Raw genomic sequence first — 18,136 nt, forward strand, 5'->3', positions numbered from 1 at the left:
TTCTAGCCTCAAATAAATCAACTTTAAAAATAAAAACTTAAGCCTTGGAATCGTACACATAATATGCAGCTAAAGTTATAAAAGAAGCAATAATAGGTCATGTATACACTGTAGATATAGTCACACATGTTACATTAGGGAACAACTAAAGGGTCCAATTCAGGATGTAAAAATACCAGGAAAAGGGTTAGTAAAATAGCACTAATGCAGTCTCTCTTTTTTCCTACATTACCTTGGAGTATTAAGTAAATTTCCCTCATTTCTGTCCTTTTCCAGATGACCTCACTACCGTCCTAACCTGATGACCTCATTTCCATCCCACCTTGATGACCTCATCTTACTTCCTGCCACCATAATATGAAATTCTGATTAATTCATGTTTTCACTGTCTTTTTTGTTATTGATATTAGTAGTCCTTTGTGAATACTCAGCTCTACAATATACGGCATCATTCTCCAACACTTTGTTTTTGCGAAACATATATTCTTTTCACCATATCTATATCAGGCGGACACATTAATGTCACCCAACACACGTTTATTTACACAGTCCATTATTTACACGGTGCACAACAACCCCCAAAGTCCCCAAAAGTCCTGGCCACAACAATGCCTCTTTCCTTCTTCAGGCCACCTCCACTTCTCTCCTCCAAGACCTTGTCTTTCTCCTCCCAACTCCAGCCATTGTCTGAAGGGAGGCGGCCCCTTTTATATGCACCAGGATGTGCTCCAGGTACTTCTCGGCAATCTTCCACTGGCCCTCCCGAGTGTGGCGGAAGTGCCGGCTGCATACTGATTACTGTATATATATATATATATATATATATATATATATATATACAGTAATCCATCCTCGATCGCAGGGGTTGCGTTCCAGAATCCCCCGCGATAGGTGAAAATCCAAGAAGTAGAAACCATCTGTTTGTATGGTTATTTTTATATATTTTAAGCCCTTATAAACTCTCCCACACTGTTAACATTATTACAGCCCTCTAGGCATGAAATAACACTCTTTAGTCAAAAGTTTAAACTGTGCTCCATGACAAGATAGAGATGACAGTTCTTTCTCACAATTAAAAGAATGCAAACATATCTTCCTCTTCAAAGAATGTGTGTCAAGAGCAGAGAATGTCAGAGAGAGAGAGAGAGCGAGAGAAAAGCAAACAATCAAAAAATCAGTACGTGCTTTTGGGCTTTTAAGTATGTCGAAGCACCGAGATAAAGCGGCATTTTTTAGAGGAGTGTCCGTATCCTCTACGCAAACAGCCCCTCTGCTCACACCCCCTCCGTCAGGCAGAGAGAGTGAGAGAGACAGAGAAAAGCAAACAATCAAGCACCGCGCAGGAAGCATATTGTATATCATTGAGGAGTTTTATTTAATACATAATACATGCTCTGATTGGGTAGCTTCTAAGCCATCCGCCAATAGCATCCCTTGTATGAAATCAACTGGGCAAACAAACTGAGGAAGCATGTACCATAAATTAAAAGACCCATTATCCGCAGAAATCTGCGAACCAGCGAAAAATCCATGATATATATTTAGATATGCTTACATTTAAAATCCGCGATGGAGTGAAGCCGCGAAAGTCGAAGTGCGATATAGAGAGGGATCACTGTATATATATATATATATATATATATATATAGTGGCACACGGTTGGGAGTGGTACCCAGTCAAGAGGACCAGAGGGAATGACTGCCCTAGTGGCTTTGTGGACCACGGGTACAGCCATGTAGGGGCCTTTGATCACCGCCAGGGGGTGCCCTGATGCCTACGGAGCTCTAGACCACAGCACTTCTCCCACACCCCGAAGTGCTGGGGGGAAGTGGAACAGGGACACCCGGAGTGCTTCCAGATGCAGAGCTGGTACTTCCGCCACACTGGGGAGGGGCCGCCTCCCACCATTCAATGGCTGGATTTGGGTGGAAGAGAACAGAGCTCGGAGGAGAGGAGTGGAGGCGGACCAGAAGAGAGACGAGGCATTGTGTAAGGGCCTGGACTTTGGGGTGATTGGTGCTGCGGCACTGGGTTGTGTGTGTCACTGTTGTAAATATTAGTGTAAATAAACATGTGTGGTGCTATAAGATCATGTCTATCTGTCTCTGTCCGGGCTGTTCCCCACAATATATATATATATATATAGTCACATACGCATGATTAGAAGACAGTCAACAAAAACCATGGCGAGTAGATAGTCGAAAGACGGAGGTCTACAAAAGGGTACTAACCTTTCTCTCTCTTTTTCCGCAGAAGCAAAGAAGAAAAATAAACCGCCGTATTGCAGAGCCAAAATGGACGAATTGTCTTTCCGTCCTTCAATGATGATGTCACGAAGTCAGAACCAAGACATCACTTCCCCCATTTAATTTCCTGTAGCCATTTTCTTTTCTGTATAAATACCCCCCCATTTGCAATATGAGTTTATCAAATGCTTGGATGAACTTTTATGTTTCAGTTTGTTTTTGACCTGTCCATTGGACATAATACGGGGTGGTTCCCCAAAACTTTATTTGACTGGCTGTCTAATTTTCTTCCTAATACAGTTGCCGTAGTCAGCAGCACCTCGTCCTTTTCGCTTATTGGGAAGTCCCTGAGGCCTTTACTGGGTTCTCTCCTTTTGAGTTATTTTATGGAAGACAACCACGAGGTCTCCTCAACATGTTAAAAGAAGGATGGGAGGAAGAGGCCCTTCCCTCCTCTAATATATTGGAGTATGTCGCGCATTTACACGATAGATTGGCCAAAATCAGATTGGTCCTCAAAGAACACCTAGAGCGTGTTCAAATAGCACAGGCGTGGTGCTATAACAAAAACATGACCCTCTCGGAATTCCACCAGGTCGATCGTGTTATGGTGCTCATACCCTTGTCACACTCTAAATTATTGGCTCATTGACAAGGGCCCTACAAAGTCAAGGAGCGTAATCAGCTCGTGGACTATTTGGTCAAACAACCTAATAATCGACCGAGCGAGTGCGTATATCACATAAATCTGCTAAAGCCATGGATGGACAGGGAAGTCAACCCTATCTCCAGCCAACCCCATTCCCCACCTTAACTTTGGTTCAGATTTATCCTGGAAACAACGACAGTAGCTGGAATCAGCCATCCTGTCAGTGACAGGGGTAGTTAACGAGCAACCTGGCCACACTGTCCTGGTTGAACACAACATCATTACAGACCCAGGGGTGGTTGTATGAGAGCGACCCCATAGGCTTCCAGATGTGAAACAGGTGGAAGTGGAGCTGGAAATCAGATGAATGCTGGAAATAGGAGTGATTGAACCAAGCCATAGCCCATGGTCCAGTCCTCTTATTCTGATTCCAAAACCTGAATGATCCTGGAGGTTTTGTAATGACTTCCGATGCCTCAATCAGGTCTGCAAATTTGATGCCTACCCGATGCCTCGAGTGGATGATTTGTTGGAGAGGATCAGTAACGCTCAATATATAACTACTCTTGACATGACGAAGGTGTACTGGTAAATTCCCTTAGCGGCCTCCGCCAGAGAAACAAATGCTTTTAGCAAACCTAGCAGACACTGGCAGTACAAGGTACTCTTGTTTGGCTTGCTCTGGGCACCAGCGAATTTCCAATGTCTGGTGGACACTCCATTATGGCCCCACCAGGCCTACTGTGCCGCCTACCTGGATGATGTCATCATCTTTTCCGACACCTGGGAGGAACATATACTGTGGGTGAAAGCGGTACTCTCGACACTAGTGCAGGCCGGACTTCATATCAATCCAAAAAAATGTTATTTCAGGTTGAGAAAAGCCAAATATTTGGGCTACCTAGTGAGCGGGAGTGCCGTGAAGCCACATTGTTCTATCTATCATCTAATCCCATGCTGGCTGATATATAAAATCCTTTTCCATTTGTATGAGAGTTTTTGAAATTCATTTGTATCTCTTCTTCTAGAAATGGGTCACATTTATAACTTTGCCTTCAGCAAATACTTATACCATTAGAAGTGATTGCTGAGCTATGCTTATAAATAATATATATTTTATTATTTTCAGCACATTGCTTGAATTCCATCATACCCAAGATGTTTTAGTCTTTTGCTTACTTGTTAGCTTCCATGTAAGGCACTTCATTAATTTCTTTTTTGGTAAAATCTTTGGTGAAATGTACTGTAATTTTAGATATCTTGTTAACTTCAATGAATTTATCTTGAGTATCTTGGAGGATCTAAATATTTAATTGTACTATTTTTTAGCTTGAGGAATAATTTAAGAATGTTTTGGCTATCTCTCTTTGCAGTCATTGTAATCCTGCTTTTAGTTTCTTGCTTAAAAAAATAATGCACATGCAATGCAAATTCTGGTATTCCATTCATTTTTGCCGTTTTGCTCTTTTTTAATTTCCATTTAGAGAAACCCTTTTTAAACATACTGTATGTTTTTCATAATCTCTTTATTCATCCTTAAAACACTTCACTTTTTTCACTGTTAATTTTTGAATATATTAGTTTTATATAAATGATAATGCCCTTGACAAGACACCATCTACTATTCATTATGCAAATTAGCTCTATGTTTTCCAAGTGTTTCCTTAAAATGTTTGTTTTGCACTGCCATATTTTCAAAAACTGTTTCATAATTAACTATATTGTGTCCACTGTTGCTCAGAGAATCAATAACATTGACTTACTTTGCTTTGCCTTTATTTGAGAACTACAGTAGATAGTAATTGTGTTGAGACAGGAAAAATAATTTCATTTTCTTCCACTGTCTTCCTATATGAGTTCACAGGAAATTTTAGGAAAAAAACAAAATCACCAACATTTAATTTCATTAAACAAGATGTTTTTTTGAATAATCAGAATTTGGAAGTTTGTAACAAACTCCAGTTAACAAGTATTCATACGTCTTCCTTACTAACATAGCTCAAAGGAATGCAGACCTCTTCTTATTTCTTTTATGGATCATTTGAACTTGAATACTTTTTGACATATGATGTCACACCTCATCTTCCTTTTTTCTTGTCTGACATTCCTGAAATATATAGTTTTTTTGTGTTCAGCTGCTTGATCCTCTTTTAAATGTATTTTCCCATTTAGGCTGACGCTCAATATAATCCATATAATCTTATTGACTGTCCCATTAACAATAGCAGCAATTGTTTGTATAGCTGATATTCACATATAGGATGTATTTCAAAGTGATTTAGAGGATGTCCAAGAAAAAGTTACAAGATAAGAAAAATAAATCAGAATAGATAAAAAATAAGAAGTAATTAGCACCAAATATAATAGACAAGAATAAAACAATACACATTTACATAGATATACAAGTAATAGAAAAAGGAGAGTCCATGTAAATAGATTTGTTTTTAAGTCTCTAAAGATAAGCCTGATGCTATGGTCAGATAGCCAGAGAAGACAGAACTCAAGGGCTGAGATTCTGGAGAAGAAAAAAAATCAGCAGGGGCTCAAAAGGCCAAAAGAATGCCCAGCTCCCCTTGGGCATTGTACTTATCTTAAATTAACTTACGTAGTTCCTTATTATTTTTTAAGCTTTATCCTAGGAGATTTGAGGCAGTGGGTCTTGTTGACAGTTGGAATTCTAACATCACATGAAATCTGTCAAATTTTTGACTTCTGTGTCCATAAATGCTTCCAGTATAATATTAACTGATAAGATTATGTGTTATGGGTTCCAGCACTGAACCTTTGTAGTCTTGCCCTTTTCCACCAATTTATTGTTGAATGTTAACAAAAGTATTGTTAGTTCTTGTTTGAAAATTGTAATTGTAATACATAGATACAAAACATATTTCAGTTTAAAATTGGCTTAGCTGTTCACCCTGTACATATGGTGGCCTTTCAAATATTTATATAAAAATTTATGTCAGTTTATTAGACGTTTTCTTTCTCAGGATCCTGTTTGTCTCTACACATTTACAGCAATTGGGAATCATTGAATCTCTGTGATTCATGAAAGAAAGAGACTTGGATAATGTAAACAGTTGATGCTAAAGAGTGGCTGGGATGTCAGTTGACCTAGGCTGACAAAACCTTTTTTTGACCTACTGAAGACCGCAGTCCCCAAAGGTTCATTATCACCAGGATTTTTAATTTTTTACCACCATTACCTCCTTGCCATAGCTCTAGTAAAAAATAAAATAAACAAGTGACTATCACAGCATCACTCAAAAGATAAATAGGTAAAGTTACTGGCACGATATCACTCACTCTAAACTTATTTACTTTATTTTTTAATGTAAAAGTTATTATTTTAGTGACATTTTACTACTATCTGTTTCTATCTTTATGCATATATTTTAAGGTATTTGGTGTTGTAATTTGTTTTGTGATGCACATTGAGCTGCATTTAGTTTATGAAATGTGCCATAAAAATATAACAATACTTTTATTGTTGTTGTTATTTACAGAGAAAATTGAAGGTCTCAGTTGGATTGCATGTTATGATGATAAATTGGATGGTAAAAGATAAGACTTTAATTTATAGTTTCTGTTTTCAACCTACACATAAGGAACTGTGATAGCCATGTTGTAAATTTAATGCAACTGCTTTAATGGTCTTTTTAACAAAACTATTCAGGATTCATGAATAATAAACTTTACCTTACTGACTACAGATCTGTCTTTGCCCCAGGTAACATCTTTGAATTCAGTTGAATACCATTTAATACTACTAGAGATCACCAGTCTTGTATTACTTACTTTCACATTCAAGGCTTAATCCAGTGAGGTGCTGATTACTCTTATTGGTGATGGATATGTGCATATTAGATGTATGTACAGGATTTTAGCTTTTCAACAATTTGAGGAGAAAGCTGGTTGGCTGAAGTTATAATACTCCACATTTCTCCTACATCTCTTTGGTAGGATCTTCATATGATGCTGAATCCAACAAACAAATTGTCAAATGAAATTCAAGTGGTATAACAAAAATTAGAGTAATAATGAAGGTTAGCAGGATTATCTACACTAACAGCAACAGCAGTCTTCTGAAAAGAGGAAATACAAAAGAATACAAAATTAATAATGAATCAGAACAACCACTGAAATCCATTTCTTTGAATATAAATCAGCCTGTACCACAACCACAGCCAGAAGATTTTGGAGTTTGAAATTCTGATAAGTCTGAGGAAATTATGGCAGGTGATAATGCATTGTGTATAGAAGTCCCTGTTTCAGTGAAAATCATAAAATGCAGGGAGAACATTGAAAGAATGATATTAACTATTATCACACACATGCGCTTAGGAGGCAGGCTAAGGGCTTAACCAATGATGTGCACCAACCTTTCTTCTCCCTCTTCTGCAGATCACCTGAGGAGAAACCAGCCTAAAAAGCTTCCTCCAGTTCCCATAACGCTTTCCTAGCCACACCTCCCATTGACGTCATTTTCTGCTCTTTGATTTTAGTCCCACCTCTTCGTCCCCTGGCTCTATAAGAACCCAGCACCTTCCCTCCTTAGTTTGTCCCCTTTTGGATGCGGAACTAGAGAGTGCTCTGGAGCCATTTATTTCTGTATCGTGTACTGCAATATATGGGATGAATCCCAAAATTTTTTTTCTGCTCTCCCTTTGTGTTTTGACACTATCTTCACAGCTGACACGGCAGAGTGAATGACAGAAGATAAGGATGAGGAGTGCAGATTAATAAGGTTAGAAACATGACCATTTTCTAAATTTTTTACTGTATCAATCAGGGTTTGAAGGAATGAAAAAGAATGTGTGCATAAACATAAATGACTACAATAAAAAGAAGATTAGGGTCTTAAAAACTGCAGGCGTGGCCTAGATCAGGATCGCATGAATGTTGTTTCACTCATCATTTATTTGTTGAGCAAACTGAGACAGGGAGTCTGTCTTTTTTAACTGTTCATTTACAGTATTTCACTTTTTCTGATGCCACACAATCAATGGCAAATTCGTATTAGTCCACACTACCAAGGATAAACTTGACAATACAATTTTTGTTTCAAATTTTTCTGTGCACCCTTTTTAATAGTGTAATATAATTTCAGATTGTTGTCTAAAATTTTATCATCCATTGTGAAATGCCAGAATGTGCAATTCTTTCTTATTTTGAATGTTTGCTTTTCATTCACAGAGCAAACTTGAAGCAAATCAAAATGCTGAAAGAATCAAGAAAAAACTAATTGGAATTTTTTTGCTTCGACATATTACTGGTTACAAGTAAGTATAAGATGGGCATGGAGAAGACATGTGTATACTGGGAGTTCTGACAAAAAAAAATACATAAAATAAATAAAATTTTTCAAGGCACAGTACCTGTTACCTAATGCAGGAAAATTAGGAAAGATCTGTTTTCCCCAACTAAGTTGTAGGACCAATCATTTTCAAATTCATGTATTTTTTAGAGCGTATGCAAAATGAATAGTTTTCAGGAGTTAAAAATGTTATTTCAGTGTGGATAAGAGGCCAACATTAATTTAAAAAATTTATTAGGATTATTTTTTAATCTATCCTTGCAAAACGGCCTTAAATGAATCATTTTCAAGGCAGCATAAAAGGGAAAACAGCAAACCACTGAAGTGATTGGAAATGTTTATTTTCAACTATGTCTACCTATAGGGTATGTCAAGTCTGTGTTTAGCTAATGATGCTTGGATATCCAGCAGCAAAAACAAGACTCAAAATGTATTTCATCTCCCACTAACACTCCCACTCCAATGCCTCTTTTATGTGAAGTATTTATTTATTGTAGCAAACAAGATCACTCAACTCTTTGTTGCAGAAAAAAGAATATCAACTTGGGTAAGTGGACTTAATGTTATGTTTATGCATTTACTCATTAAAGGATTGGCTATGAGTAACTGAGTGGTTGTAGAGCTTGGAATTGAAGTGGTTAAGTGTTTTGTATGTTTTATTTTCAGTTTTCCTCTCCTTGTAATTTAAACAAAATATACCATTATATTGAAAAAGTACAGGTAGGCTCAGTTGTTTGCTTTTTTTTTATAAAAATAATAGTTGCAAAAGAATGGTTAATTGTCTTAATATTAATGTAGAGTTCTATGTTAATGGCATACTGTATATTGCAAAATGCTGCTTTGTTACTCAATATTGCTACTTCAGTTATGTAATAATATATTATCTTTAGATGCTTTGTTATAATCAGCATATCACAGTGTGATACATGGCTAACAATATAAATCACTGCAGTCAGAAATGCAATATTAATGAATGCATTATTCTTTAGGAACTTACAGCTACAGTACCAAGCAGTTTATATATTCACAGTAAGAGAAAATGGAATTTACCCAATACATGGTCTATTCAGAATGCTTAAGAGCTGCATTCTACAGTGTTGGGGGGTGTGTGTGTGTGTGTTTGTCTCAAAAGACATCTGTTTATGGTCAAAACTCCTAAGCTAGAGGAAGTGAATTACAAGTTATCAATAAGCCTGGGGGCATTGGAGAACACTGTTACGTTCCGGCAGTAATGCGCTTTTGAAATCCATTTTTTATAACAGTCAGTGCTTTCCAATAAACATATCTTATTGGGTTTGGAAGCAATCCAGTGCCAGACACTCTTTCCGGTGCTTGGCTTTGATGTGTTTTTTCAAAAAAGACTTAATGGGGCTTGGGTGTGCCTATAATCATATCTAGTCAATATAATCCGCACTCTAATGCTCCTAAATGTAATTTACTCTAAATTAAAGCAATAGTAGCATGGACACGTTGACATAACATCATTTTCAGAGCAGCCCATAATAAGTTAGAAATATGAGTCTGTGCTTCATTTTATAGAAAAATAGTTTAAAATGCAATTTTAAACAGTGGAGATGGAAGAATCACCACACACAAATGAACAGCTGAATACATGGTTTTTGAATATTATTTAATATTCAGCCTGAAAAAAAAAATATATATATATATATAGGAAACAAAGAAATAGAAATAGTATATTACCTATGATTCAAGCATCTTTGCTCTGCATCACTTCAAACCCACAAATCCATAGAGAACATGAGAAATGTGAAATGCTATCAGTAAAAATCCTAGACTCATTTGCTAGGGACTGCTTGAATAGAATGATTTTTCCAACAACTTAGTATTCTTTTCCTCTTTTAAGTTTTTCAGGTTTGAAATGTATTCCATTTTACTTGTTCATTAAAATCTGTCTTGGGCATTTCAGCATGTGTAATAAAACAATTCAATCTAGGAGTAGGCCAGCACTCAGTTAAGTTCAGTTTATTTTTCTGAGTATTATTTACTTTTACAAATACAATTAAAATGCAACATAAAATGACATTCAATCATACATAAAAAATATGAACATAAATAAACAAGATATAAATTTAAACATCTTTTGTCCCAATTACAGTATTAAGGCTCCTGATAGAAGTTACATAAATAACAAAATTAAGGCAAACTACAAAGATATTAGAGTAGAACGATAATCCAGTGTACACACATCCCGTTATGCCTTTATGTGTTATTATAGTTGTCCTATTAGTTATGACTGCTGTAATGGATTTGTTTCCTGGCCAGGGCTCTTTCCTGCTCATTGTGCCCTTTGCTGCTGGGATTGGCTCCAGACCCTCTAGATTGTAAATAGCATTAAGGGGTTTTGAGAATAATATGATTTTTTGTAATCAATGTAGAACAATATCATACCAAATACTGTTATGGAAGCCACGGATGGGCTGGCATCCCAGACATGATGGTTGGTGTTCCCTTTCTCAGTTGGAATGTAATAATGAAAGGACAAAGGGAGATTGCTTTACAGGGTCATTTGCTCTCCCAATATGCCATGTGGCAACATCCGTTTCCTGGATTTCTTGTGCGTGCTCCCACAGGGCTGCCTGGGAGTTATAGTCCTGATGAGAGCCCTGCAAGGTTCCTTGGGTACCACCGGGGAAGTTGCCAAGAGAGAGCTTCTCAAATTTAAGGAGATTTCTCCAGACCAAGAGATGTTTCATGGGTGTTGTGGCATCAGAAGTCCACCCAGGTATGGCACAAAAGAAGCCACTCTGCCTCACCCTGACATTTTTGGAGTCGGAAGAGGATAACAACGATCTTCTGGGGAGGATAGGAAGGAAGGGAAGAGAAAGAAGAACATTGTGTAGTGTTAAAGAGGAAGCCAGTGGAGAATGTCTTTTTGTTTGATAAAAATATATATTTGAACTGGGACTTGAGTGGGTGAAACTGCGTTGTGGGTTTGGGGCTCTGTTACACCCCCTACAAGTCACAACACACAGAGAAAAATATTTATTTCATGGTACTTAGGGAGTATTTTTATTATAAAACAAACTTAATAAAATTATTATTGTAAAAAGTAAGTGTGGCTATGTGCTCTGAAGAAAAGCCTTCACCTTGTTTTGCTGGCCTGGAGAGGTTAAACAATGCAGTCCACACTTAGCTTCCATCACTAGTTGCTCAGCTAACACAATTCTGCGATTATCACCTTTCTGGAGAGCAAGTTCTTCTGGAACTCTGGAAAAAGAAATGTTTACAAAAAAACAACAATTATTTGGAAAGTGACACTAATGCCCACTTTTATGTAAGAAACCAAACCTTTAAAAGATGTTCCCTCAATCATAAAATTATAGTATTGTAGTGGCTAGTGGCTTTTCCTCTCCTTCAGGAACCTGTGGACAACATCTTTGAATTATTAAGAGTTTTGTCTGCATGAGGAAGCACAGACAGACAGAGGTCTGCTGAATTGTGGTGTTTTTTAATGCCTTCCTAAACACTTTCCCCCGCTGCCCTTCCTCACTGCTCCCTTAAGCTTGGAATGAAGTGTGAGAGTGCAAACATTCAAAAGAAGCACAATGAAGGTGTGTGCTATAAAACCTGTGTACCATCCACCATTTGATCATGACTTGTGCCTGATGTTGCTGGAATAGGATTCAGTTCTGTTTCACCAAACTGAAGTAATCAAATTGCATAATGGATGGATAGTTTAAAAAATGGTTCAGTAAAAAATGTATAGAGTTGGGGTTCATATACCATTTAATCTAAAGATCCAAATTAGAAAACAGGTACCATACTGAGAGCCAAGAAGAGGATTATTGCGATAATGACAGCAGAGCCATACATAGACCAGTAATAATGGCCAAATAATAAAAACAGTAAATGTTTTTGTTTCCATTTAAGCATGTTCTTCACATGAATATTACTAAAAGAGAAAAGTAGAAAGCAAATGTATTGGTAATAACAATAATTATATTTCAGAAAAGGGCATACATTTCTGAATTATATCAGAATATAATATAATTAGCTGTTACAACTAATGGATATAAGTTTTCTTCAGAATTTCACAGGAATCACAGACATGCGAACACATGAACACACTGACATGCTCCAAGCATTTTCCTATCATATGATGTATCAAATTGTTGAAAAGTTACAGCTGACATTTCAATGAAAACAGAAGATGTTAAATACTTCTGACAAGCATTATTATTTTTAGTGAAATGAAGTGGAACATTTCAATATTAAAAATACACAGACCTCTCGTTCCAAGATCAAGATTCCAGCCACAGTAGTTTGTGATTACCAGCAATATTGTGCAAAATAATGCAATAGATTACTTTGGATATTGCTGGTAGAGGACAGCATTTATAAATATGAACTTTTCAACTAGAAAAACAGCATGGCCTTCAAACAGACAAAGGGCAATCTCTGGTTGGTGGTAGCTGGAGTGGCCACCCTGTGACCCATTCTTGTGGGTGTCCATATAATACACTGAGCTTCACTCCTCATTTCTAAACATTACTAAACTTCAGTTTTGCGATTTCTCTCTTTACCAGTATGCCAAGAGATTCACTGAAACTTCTTTTTCTTTCAAACAACCCTGCAAGGAAGGAAATTCCTCCATCACAAGCATTTCATCACCCCATAGATCAGCTGTGAAGAAACTTGAAGATGGTATTTTTTAAATGTGTCCCATCAAGTCTATTAAAGCTTGACAGGATCTGGCATAAAAAATGGGATAAACTGCCCACATCCAGGTGTACAAAGCTTGTAAAGACATACCCAAGAAGACGAAGCTGTAATTGCTGACAAAGGGGCTTCTGAATTAAACGTCTGAATACTTACATTAATGAGAGATTTCAGTTTTTTGATTTTTAATAAATTTACAAACCTTTCTGAGAAAAAATGCTTTCATTTTGTCTTTATGGTTACTGAGATTGATGGGCAAAAACTGCAAATTGAACTGCACAGTATACCAACCATGTGTTTTTTTCACACATTTTTGACCTCCATCCATCCTCTTCTGCTTATCCGAAGTTGAGTCGTGGGGGCAGCAGATTGAGCAGAGAGGCCCAGACTTCCCTCTCCCCAGCCACTTCTTCTAGCTCTTCCAGAGGAATCCCAAGGAGTTTCCAGGACAGCCGGGAGACATAGTCCCTCCAGCGTGTCCTGGGTCTTCCCTGGGGCCTTCTCCCGTTTGGACGTGCCCGGAATACCTCACCAGGGAGGCGTCCAGGAGGCATCCTGATCAGATGCCCGAGCCCCCTCATTTGACTCCTCTTGGTGCGGAGGAGTAGCGGCTCTACTCTGAGCCCCTCGCGGATGACTGAGATTCTCACCCTATCTTTAAGGGAAAGCCCAGACACCCTGCGGAGAAAACTCATTTTAGCCGCTTGTATTTGCGATGTCGTTCTTTCGGTCACTACCCATAGCTCATGACCAGGTGAGGGTAGGAACGTAGATCGACTGGTAAATTGACAGCTTTGCCTTATGGCTCAGCTACTTTTTCACTACGACAGACCCTGCATCACTGATCCACCTGTAGATCTCACGCTCCATTCTTCCCTCACTCGTGAACAAGACCCCGAGATACTTGAACTCCTCCACTTGGGGCAGGATCTCTCCCTCAACCCTGAGAGGGCACTCCACTCTTTTCCAGCTGAGGACCATGGTCTCGGATTTGGAGGTGCTGATTCTCATCCCAGCCGCTTTACATTCAGCTATGAACCGATTCAGAGAGATCTGAAGATCACGGCCTGATGAAGCAAACAGGACAACATCATCTGCAAAAAGCAGTGACCCAATCCTGAGCCCACCAAACTGGAACCCTTCAACACCCTGGCTGCACCTAGAAATTCTGTCTATAAACGTTATAAACAGAATCGGTGACAAAGGGCAGCCCTGGCGGAGTTCAACTCTCACTGGAAACGGGCTCGACTTACTGCCGGCAATGCGGACCAAGCTCTGACACTGGTTGTACAGGGACCGAACATCTCTTGTCAGGGGATCCGATACCCCATACTCCCAGAGCACCCCCCACAGGATCCCCTAAGGGACACGGTCGAACGCCTTTTCCAAGTCCACAAAACACATGTAGACTGGTTGGGCAAACTTCCATGCACCCTCCAGGATTCTGCTAAGGGTGTAGAGCTAGTCCACAGTTCTGCAACCAGGATGAAAACCACACTGTTCCTCCTGAATCCGAGGTTCAACTATCCGACAGACCCTCCTCTCCAGGACCCCCGAATAGACTTTTCCAGGAAGGCTGAGGAGTGTGATCCCTCTGTAGTTGGAACACACCCTCCGGTCCCCCTTTTTAAAGAGGGGGACCACCACCCCGGTCTGCCAATTCAGAGGTACTGTCCCTGATGTCCATGAGATGTTGCAGAGAAGTGTCAACCAAGACAATCATACAACATCCAGAGCCTTGAGGAACTCCAGACGTATCTCATCCACCCCCGGGCCCCTGCCACCAAGTTTTTTGACCACCTCAGTGACTTCAGTCCCAGAGATGGGAGAGCCCACCTCAGAGTCCCCAGGCTCTGCTTCCTCATTGGAAGGCATGTTAGTGGGATTGAGGAGGTCTTCGAAGTACTCCCCCCACCGACCCACAACGTCCTGAGTCGAGGTCAGCAGTGCACCATCCCCACCATATACAGTGTTGACACTGCACTGCTTCACTCTCCTGAGACGCCGGATGGTGGACCAGAATCTCCTCGAAGCCATCTAAAAGTCATTCTCCATATCCTCCCCAAACTCCTCCCATGCCCGAGTTTTTGCCTCAGCAACCACTGAAACCACATTCCGCTTGGCCTGTCGGTACCTATTAGGTTCCTCCAGAGTCCCACAGGATAAAAGGGTCCGGTAGGACTCCTTCTTCAGCTTGACAACATCCCTGACCGCCGGTGTCCACCAACGGGTTCGAGGATTGCCACCACGACAGGCACCAACCACCTTACAGCCACAGCTCCGGTCAGCTGCCTCAACAATAGAGGCATGGAACATGTACCATTCGAACTCAATGTCCCCCACCTCCCTCGGGACATGGTCGAAGTTCTGCCGGAGGTGGGAGTTGAAGCTACTTCTCACAAAGCACTCTGCCAGACGTTCCCAGCAGACTCTTACAACATGTTTGGGTCTACCAGGCCTAACCGGCATCCTCTTCCACCATTGAAGCCAACTCACCACCAGGTGGTGATCAGTTGACATCTCCACCCCTCTCTTCATCCGAGTGTCCAAGACATGTGGCCGCAAGTCCGACGACACGACCACAAAGTCGATCCTTGAGCTGAGGCCTAGGGTGTTCTGGTGCCAAGTGCACATATGAACACCCCTATGCGTGAACATGGCGTTCGTTATGGACAATCCGTGACGAGCACAGAAGTCCAATAACAAAACATCGGTCGGGTTCAGATCGGGGGGGGGTTCAGATTCATTCCTTCCAATCACGTCATTCCAGGTTTCACTGTCATTGCCCACGTGAGCATTGAAGTCTCCCAGCAGTACGATGGAGTCCCCAGAAGGTATGCCCTCTAGCACCTCCTCCAGGGACTTTAATAAGGGTGGGTACTCCAAACTGCCGTCCGGCGCATACGCACAAACAAAACTCAGAACCCGTCCCTCCACCCGAAGGCGGAAGGAGGCTACCCTCTCGTCCACTGGGGTAAACCCCAATGTACAGGATCCAAGTTGGGGGGCAATAAGTATGCCCACATCCGCTTGGCGCCTCTCACCGGTGGCAACTCCAGAGTGGTAGAGAGTCCAGCGCCTCTCAAGGAGATTGGTTCCAGAGTCCAAGCTGTGCATTGAGGTGAGCCCAACTATATTTAGCCGGAACCTCTCAACCTCACGCACTAGCTTAGGCTCCTTCCCCTTCAGAGAGGTGACATTCCATGTCCCAAGAGCCAGCTTCTGTAACCAAGGATCAGACCACCAAGGTTCCCGCCTTCGGCCACCACCCAACTCACACTGCACCTGACCTCCTTGGCTTCTTCCATAGGTGGTGTGTGCACCATAATATATGTCCATATTAGTGAGACCCTACACTGGAAGACCTACCCTGGGCTCTATACATCCTTCTATGGAGGGCCCTGAACAGAAAGAGCAACTAATTTTAATCTCTATGGTATGCATAGCTTGCAATAAACTTGGATGAAATGCAAATTATACATCAAAAGTCCTTAATTGAGGAAGCAAATAAATCAATGTAAAAATAAAAGATGAAATCAACCAAAACCAACAGGGCACCATGCATTTACATTGAAATGAAATTCATAAATAAATATAAATTGGACAACATTGAGGGACAGTTGCTGTTGTAGAAGGTGGGCATCATGGCTGGTTATTCGGCAGTGGGACTTTCTTCAGCCTATCTGCCATATATCCAATGTGACACAATGTTTTTCCCTGTCTACTGCAAGTCCTACAATGGAAATGGCAAAGGTTGTCTAAACAGTTTAATAAATTAATTCTTAGGATATCCTCAGCAGATGAGTCTGAAAGGTCAAAAAGTGAATATACCTAAACGGCTAACAGATTACTTAACTGTCATCCATTAATTAGCAGTTAACAGATTTTCTTAGCAGAAAGTTAGCATTTTGGTCAAAAAAAAAAAAGGTAGAAATTATGTAGTGGCCTTGATAGTAAAAATATAAAATAAAACTACTAAAGGAGCTAGTCATTTATTAATAGCAGCTATCATACCTTTTGAAGGATACTACAGTAAAAATGGAAACAAACCAGATAAACAGCAAACAGTTCTCACTAAAACTAACAAAACATAAGATATACTGTAAATACAATAGTTCAGAAACTGAGATTTTAAACTTTTTGAAATCAGACCACTTAGCTGCATGGGTCCAGAGTATTTTTTATCCTATGTCTTGCATTAAGATAAAGTAAATTTAGTAACAAAAAATTTGAGATAGGAAACACACAGATTCTAGTAAACATTCAGGCAGTGTCAAAAGAAAAAATCCTCCATTTGCTGTGACAGGATAGGCTCTCTGCTGCTTTTGGCCATGGTCAGATATGGGATGATACATATGCGGAATGAATTACTTCTTATTTTCTTCTTGAATAAATTCTCTTCATTGTGGTGCCATTGATGAACTGTGCTGTGTTCTTGTATATTTGTACTAAGCAGCTGGAAGTATGTGCTGAAATATTATATAAAGTGTACGCCAGCAGAGATGCAGGAGCTTAAATTGGCTGTGACTGCTGCAGAGATAAAAAAGCTTCTGACCTTTATCATCAAGGGTCAAAAAGAGCCAAAAATAACTAATAACTCAAATGTAATTTGAGAAGTAAGCTAAAGGTTATTTAATTCTTAATCTGTTTTATATATTAAATTAAGTTGATTGTAGAAGCATTTTAAAGCCTTGTATGTCTACTGATTATGTTTTTAATTTTATTGTATAAACATATAGATCACTGAACTTAGTGGCTGCTGACCGTGATTCGTGGCATTCCAAATGATGTTGTTGTGATAGATTCCAATGAGGCCTGTCAAGCGCATCACTTATGTGAAGACAGTAAAGAATTCTTTACATTTTGATTCGTAACTGAAGTCTTGGTGTTCATACATCAATTTTTTTTCTTTTTTAATATATGTGTAGATATCAAGATTTGATCTTCATTTAAACAGTACCTTTTGATATCTCTATATATATACAGTATAAAATCCAATATCTGTCTGTCTGCTTTTCACGAGAGAGCTACTTAACGGATTCAGATCAGCTTTTTTTCTATAATTTGTTTGAACATTCTGGTTGATTTTGTGACCTCTCTCGTCGTGCTAAGTATCATAGTTCGCTTACTGTACCGATTTATTTGTGTGAATCTGAGAGAGATGCAACAGGCTGAGGGGAGGGGGAAGCATGACGTCAGGAGTGGAGAGTCAGTCTACCTCTGTGTTTTGGAGTGTTTCTTGCT

This window comes from Polypterus senegalus, chromosome 13 (assembly GCF_016835505.1).
Source record: "Polypterus senegalus isolate Bchr_013 chromosome 13, ASM1683550v1, whole genome shotgun sequence".
In the NCBI taxonomy this organism is placed as follows: Eukaryota; Metazoa; Chordata; class Cladistia; order Polypteriformes; family Polypteridae; genus Polypterus; species Polypterus senegalus.